Source organism: Armigeres subalbatus, chromosome 3, assembly GCF_024139115.2.
Source record: "Armigeres subalbatus isolate Guangzhou_Male chromosome 3, GZ_Asu_2, whole genome shotgun sequence".
NCBI lineage: Eukaryota > Metazoa > Arthropoda > Insecta > Diptera > Culicidae > Armigeres > Armigeres subalbatus.
In genome coordinates this window covers 28,024,605-28,032,614 of record NC_085141.1, presented here as the reverse complement: position 1 = coordinate 28,032,614, position 8,010 = coordinate 28,024,605, and positions in this window count along the sequence as shown.

The following is an 8,010-nucleotide window of genomic DNA, read 5'->3' as shown; positions in this document are numbered from 1 at the left end:
TAGTTTTTTCCCAAAATAGGTATAACAAACAAGCTTCTGCCCGGCGCTTTTGTTCAATAAAAATATCTGTCCGTACCTCGAACTAACATAATCTATAATTAAAACGAAATTGAATTGGTCGTCCAGAAGTAGTTAGCGAAAATCGATTTATTTAATATGAGACTGGGAAGATACAACAAAGATTTGGCATTTTGTTAAATAACTCGAATACGGTTGTTTAGAAAGCAGTCAAACTTTTATAGGTACCTTCAATTTTATTTCCAAGACACACGCAGATTAGAAATGCGATTACCGCGAGAGGTACTAAAGTATAGAATGTGGCATTGGCTTAAAGCGCTGTACCGCGTGATTACTAAAAATAGGGTTGTTACGGAGATCCTGAAATATTTTCCGCGCCAAATCCACGCCGACTAAAATCAAATCCGTGCCATTTCCGCGCGACATGAAATCCATTCCGCGCCAAATCCACGCGATCCAGAGCTAAATAAGTCTTCTCTTCAAGTTCGTTTTTTATAATGTTACTGATTTAAAATATAATTTTGAACTGCAACATATGTTTGTATCAAAATGATAATAGGACTAAAAAAGTAGAAGGTTGTATCAAAGACACGAGAGCAAAATCAATGTAGAATAACGTATTAGAGTGTAGCGACTCAGAACAGTAATTATAGGTTTCTTGCCTTTAATTATTTGTGTTAGCAGGCCAAACTTAAGCCCTATTACATCATAGCAATCTATGTTACTTTGACACTAAAAATAAAAAGCATTCTTGTTTTCACCTCAGTCCAACCAAGACGTTATTTGTCCAGATCACTGACTGTCCCATATATAACAGTTTTGGCGACGAGGATTACGGAAATTCAAAGATTTTTAATTTCAAGATGAATCCAGAGTTTCAAAAATCGCTTCTGGATATTCTTCAGAATCAACAACGGATTCTCGATAAACTGATGGAAAATCAATCATCCGCTGGTCAAGGCAATGGAAGTTCATCAAGCCAACAATCCACGTTTTCGACCCAGAGGAACAACAATCAGGAGTTTATTATCGAGTATCTGTCCAGTGGAATCACAGAGTTCATGTACGATCCTGAGAACGGCGTAACATTTGCAGCGTGGTTCTCAAGGTATGAAGACTTGTTTCATGAAGATGCAACAAACCTGGATGAAGCCGCAAAAGTTAGACTTTTGCTTCGGAACATTGGTACGGTGGCACATCAAAAGTACATTAGCTATATCCCAAGCATTAGAATAATCCAAACCGAATCACTTTCTTCGCTTCCAATCACACACGAAATGGTTGTAGCTGCTACTAAGGAAGATAAAACACTTCTGAATGTACTTCAACAAATCAAAACTGGATAATCAACAACCAATATGGCACCTGATGTGAAATCGTATCGTGCACGACAAGAATCGTTATACAGTTCAGGGGATTGTGTCATGTTATCGGATAGAGTGGTCATTCCAGATGTTCTTCGTACACCAGTTCTAAAGCAGCTACATGCTGGACATCCTGGAATGGAGCGAATGAAAGCTATAGCAATTTTTTCTGGTTATCGTCGACGCTCTCACCAAGTGGCCAGAAATATATTGCACGAACTCCATGACATCATCCGTCACTATAAACAAGCTTTTAGAAACCATAGCAAGGTTTGGATTACCAGATGTTATCGTGACTGACAACGGGACACAGTTTGATTCAAATTCAAAATTCAAAATTCGCAAAGTTTTGTGAAAAGAATGGAATAGAACATATTAAAATTCCACCATTTCATCCTCAGTCGAACGGACAAGCCGAGCGGTTCGTCGATACATTGAAAAGGGCGTTAACAAAAATGGAATGTGATGCAATTGAAGAGGCACTTCAAACGTTTCTGTTCACGTACAGATACACTCCAAACAAATATATTGAAGATTCAAAATCACCTGCCGAAGCGATGCTTGGAAGAAAAATCAAAATGAATTTGGACCATCTAAAAAAACAACAACCCAAGTCGTTACAGGTTAATCACCAGCAAAATTACCAATTTAATAGATCTCATGGAGCCAAAGAAAGGATGTTTGCTGCCGATGATGAAGTATACGCAGAAATTCATATACGCAATAAACGATACTGGGCTGCTGGAAAGATAATCGAAAAAAAGGAAGTGTGACGTACAACGTATTTCTTGACGACGTGAGAAGAAGAGAACTAATCAGATCGCATACAAACCAACTAAGGCACAGACATGTTAGCAACACAATTATGGCGGAGGAAGAACAGTTACCAATATTAACGCTTTTGAATGAATTCGGAGTGTTTGAAAATGAAGTCGAAATCAGTCAACAGAATCTAGAAAATGAACCGCTGCTTTCTGAACTCAGTGTATATGGAATAATTATTGACAGCTCCCGAAGTACGAGTCAACCAATCAACTGGACTTGAAAATGTTGATGCATTAGAAGCCTCTGATGTTCCCCTGAATACTCCGGATGGACCACAAGAAACTGCCCAAATTAATTCAAACATTCCAGACACACCAACTCCAGTTTCCATTGTAAGGGAATCAAGAACACGAAGGTTTTCAGCATTTTTTAAGGATTACAATCTTTTCTAAGGGGGAGATGTTAGCAGGCCAAACTTAAGGCCTATTACATCATAGCAATCTATGTTACTTTGACACTAAAAATAAAAAGCATTCTTGTTTTCACCTCATTCCAATCAAGACGTTATTTGTCCAGATCTCTGACTGTCCCATATATAACAATTTGCCTTGTCGATCGATTGATAAATCATCAAAATCGGTTGGAAGATGGCTGAGTTAGTAGCCCATACTTCCTGACCACTTTTCGTGACGGTCTCAAATTTGATTCTGCAGAATGACCCCCCTGAGTTTTCGCGAAGGACGTATTTTACATCAAAAAACGTCTTACAACACTTCTAAATGGCCCTATTCACCACTAGAAATACTGAATCTAAGGGAACAAGAACTAAACTGTCAAAACTATTTGAATAAGCACCTGTCAGGGTTTTTTTTGTTGATAGAACTTCATAAAATTCGGCACAAGATACGTTGACATATAAATTAATGCTAGGCCCAGATTCGATCATATTAAAGATAAATTTGACAAATTAATAGGGGAACGGTTCGCCACTTCATCTCATAGCTCCGATTTCCATCCCATCAAAAACAAAGCAATGGAAAGGAATTTGGTTTGTATATTATTTTTGTGATTTTTTTTAGCAGTGAGTACGCATGTTGACAAAAAGAAGCGACGAATTTAGTGCCGTATTTCTTTGTTTAGCGATGAGATGGATATATGTACAGTGAGATGGAGATCGGAGCAGTTCCCCTATTAAAATTTTTTCCAAAACCACAATTTCTTCTGAAGTAGATATTAAGGGGCCGTACGCATATTACGTAAGCACTTATGGGGGGAGGGCGGTCCGTCATTTTCTTACGCACCATAAAAATAAAAAATCAAAAATCATCATCAAATCAAAATCAATCAGCGGTTTCATGGGAATATTTGCAGAAATCCAACTGCCCTTGAATCTGCTGAAGTGCAGAAATCGCTCCAAAATTGTCTTTGAAAATTCTTCCGAGAACATCTGTGGGAATTCTTCCGAGTATTCTGTAACTCATTTGGAAATTTTGTCGTGAGTTCAAGTAAATTCTCTAAAAATAACCTGCGGAAAATCTTCAGGACTTACTTACAGAAATCCCTTCATGAATTCCTACGGAAATCGCTTTAGAAATTCTTGCAGAAATTGATTTTCCTGCGGAAAAACTCCCGGTGCAATTTTTGAGCACTTATTAAAGAAATTTCTGTGATCATCGCTATAACTCTTTTGTAAATTCAAGGCGACATTCTTCTCGATTTTTTATAGTTATTCCTGCGGTCACCGCTCCAGGAAATTTCGCGTAAATTCCTCCAAAAATGTCTTTATCTATATTTTCCGGGTTTTGAATGCTGCATACATTCTTTTTACACTGTGGAAATTTTTTGCAAGGAATTTGGTCCTTGTGGTCCTTACGAATTGGAAACTCTCATTTTAGAGCATTTTAGGAAAGTACAAGCGATTTATCGACTTTCAGTAAGCAAATGTATTCACACTAAAAACCCAACTTAATTCACCGAGTAAAAATATTGCCTTTCTCGCATTTAGCCAAGACACCAACCTTATATGGTGCTAATATGGTTTAATGTATCCTTTTCTTCATAAATTTTTCACGCAAAGGTCGATCGTTATGAAAATCAATAGTGATCATCTAGGTTTTGTCCCCTGTCGACTTGTTGCGAGAAAATCGGTTAAGAATTACTATATGAAAAATTGTCTAATGTTTTTCGTAGCTATTGTGCACACACACACACTGAGTCGATTGGTATATAACACTTTGGGTCTCCGAGACTTCTATAAAAAGTTCGTTTTCGGAGTAAAATGATAGCCTTTCGGTTCAACTTTGTAGTAGGGGGAATTGTGGGTTAAACCGACACTGCGGGTAAAACCGACACCACTTCAAATCTCTGATTTCAAGTGATTATCGGACAGAATTTCGACACACTTTGAATAAACGTTTGATTTCTTGTATTTCTAGTCATTTTGTTACTGGCGGAGACGTGTAAGAGTCATAATAAACAGACAATCAGCATTGATCACCATTGAGGAGATGACTTATGTAAAATTTTGGCATCGGTGTATAATCTTTTTTGACAATAGTTTGTTGATTTTAGGCATTTAATCTATCTCTGATCCATAATTGAACGTCATTTTGTGTATGCTGTGGAAAAATAGTTAACTTTTCTAATTATAAACATCCACATGTATCTCATCATTATTATGTTATCAGTTGGGGTGAAATTCGACACCTGCCATCGAATCACGAAATTCGTCTGTTTTATTAGACTCATCATTCATAATATAATTCAAGTATTGGAAAACGAGGCACCGGGAATATAACTCAATCATAGACTGATTATACCATATCATCATTAGTCGTGACAATAGGTCTAGGGGTAATGTCAGGTCTTGAAGTCAAACCAAAACCTGCAGGTCGGATAACAAAAGCGCTCAAAGAAGAACCGTATTTTTAAGGTTTATTTTGCTCTTAGATATACTTCAATCCGTTCTCTTAGTATTCTTTTGTGATCCATTTGTAAGCTTGTCACCTCAGGACTAGTCATTTTCATTTCTTATCATAACTGCACCATATATACGCCTTTATTTTAAATCGCCGTTATCAACAACTTTTTTAAAATAAGTGAAATTTAAATGTAAGGTCCAATATTTACATTAGTTAGTATATTTATTTACTAATATTCTTATACTCTATATATTTTCACCGGACCCACTAAAAACTAAATATGTGGTGATGATTTTAATATATATATATATATAATTTTGTTCAACCATAACCATCGTTTATGAGTGACCCTAAACATGAATTTCATATTACACAAATATCAAAAAATGAATGTTGTTAAACATTTTCAATTATGTTGTAACATTATTTGAAATTGTTTTGATGTTTGATTCCCTCCACTTGATGTGTCGGTTTTACCCGCATGTGGTGTCGATCTTACCCGCACCCCAACTGGTTGGGCTGGAAGATGGACTGTTCGCGTTTTCATCATAAATCAAATTCTATCAAAAATATTGTTCTGAGACCTCATGGACTGTTGCATGAAGAGCCAAAGTATGCTTGTGTGAAATTTTTAGACCGGAGGAATTGCTTCATAGATTGGGGAACTGTAAAGTTGCTTAAGGTGTCAGTTTTACCCACTTTTCCCTACGAGAAAGGCAAAAAACGTTTTCAGTTCCATCTATCATTCGATATGGTGGTGTGCGTAGCATCGTGTTTGTCTTGATTCGGAACATAGAGCTTGCTGACGTTTACTCATCCTTCTCTTTCAAGCGCATGGAGAAGATAGGTTTTGTTTTCATCGGGAAACGCTTCGGATCCAAAATCCTATCCGAAAGACCAATGAGTCACATTTAGAAGCTGAAATGTTTTCCAGTTATTTAATTTTTCAAATTTAGTGAAAAACTATACCTTTGTCTCTATATTTTATTGAATTTGATTATTCCTTTGAAACTCAAATAATAACATTGTTTTGATGCTACGCCAATTATGTGGCGTTGAGTTGATCTTTCTACGAAATATTTTGTTTCGTTAGATGTTAAACCATCATTGGAAATATTACGTGAACCTTTGTTTAAAAAAAAACACTGAGTAATTATTTGCCCTAATAATTAATTGCTAAGAAATTAATTGTAAATACATTATGTTTCCTTCTTCTGAACTTAAAATGGTTACCTGTTCCATGAACAGGTAGAACAATATAGACCGAGGCGCCTCTGGAAAAATGTCATTGACACTAATTCGACTCCTCACGCCACGCGAATATCAAGATCTAGAAATGTCCCTGTGGAAAAAGTCCTTGAGGTCCTTTTAAAGGCTACATGATAATATGAAAATACAATTGGCCTAAATAACGGCCAGAGGTTAAAGACTATATTCTTTTATTTTGAAACTTCCTGTGTAGTTTTGAAGAGTCAAATCAGACGAGGAACCGAGGAAGAATAATATGACTATTTACGCTCTTCTTCAAATGTAGCTTTTATTCAGACGCTTTAAAATGAATTGAAGAATCATTGGCGAGAATAAGCATTTTGCGTCTGTAATATTTTTCATCCATCGCTGGCTCATCTCTTCTGCTGCAAACCACTTTAATAAAATAATAATAATTATAAACTTCATGCTCTTGCTTATTATCTATCTCTATTTTTTTTCCTCAATCTATTTTCAGTTTTTAATGGACTTATTTTACTTTTGACCATTGATGTATTTTGATTTGATTATTTCTACTATTGCTACCCTACATCCTGATCTTATTATGGCATCATGCTCCAGTCTTTTCTTTTCATCCTCTTGCTGGTTTACGATCAAACATCTAGATCATTGATCTAAAACACTACTTCTGTACAGCGTTACCATATGTTAAAAATTAAGATGGTAAAAACGAATGTCAGAGATTGTTGATAAGTGTGTTACATGAAATTGACATAATTGGAAATACTGGACCGATGTCGACAACTCTCCAGTACACAAATCGAGTCGCTTTTAGAGAATATCGATAAAGCATCTTGAGGAATCCTAGCTGCAACGAAATGCTAATTAGCTTTTTCTCGGACTCTTGGAGATATCTATGGTCTCTGAAACCTGCCGAAGCGTAGGTGGCATGTTGCTTTCCATCATCACTACCGAGGGCTCTAGACTCGACATTAGAGAATTCTGATTTCAATATCATTTTTATACATTCGACAAATCTCCGAATAGTTCTTCAAATAGTTTTAAACGTTGCATTGGAAAAACATATGCATTTAAAATAGTAAATAATGTTTTTCATGTATACACTCCTAATAATTATACATGATTTAATGGATTGAACACCTGGTGGCTTTTTCCCGATTTTTGTGTAATTTCAAAGTACCGACTTTTCCGCATTTCCGCATGGACTTTGAATTCCCGCATATTTCCTGCATTTCCTGATTTCCCGACTCACTGGCCACCCTGAATCAGCAAATTAGTGCCATGACATCGAAATGACATTTCTCGTCACTAGGCAGCATACTTAGCCTCCTACCTGGTAACTCCTAGTCCTATCCGGCCGGGGTACGAGCAATCAAAGGGAAAATCGGGTAATCAAGCCCAGTTGGAACTATGGTCATATGCTGACAGGGAAGGGGCGGTTTGTTCCTCTCCGGAGGTGCAAATTTGGTCGAGCGTTTGTACCCCATGCTATGAGCAGCTGACAACAGCTTCTGTTTCCCATACAGTGGCGGCTGATCTTAAAAAATATTTTAGTTACATACTACATAAGGATTGTCGCTGTCCGGAACATCTTTTGCTGGCGAGAATAGGGGATCTAAATGTCAATGAAGGAAAAATACATACGATTTGACAGTTAGGTACCCCACATGTTTCGGACAGCAGAACAAAGGGAACCGAAGCGACAATCTTTA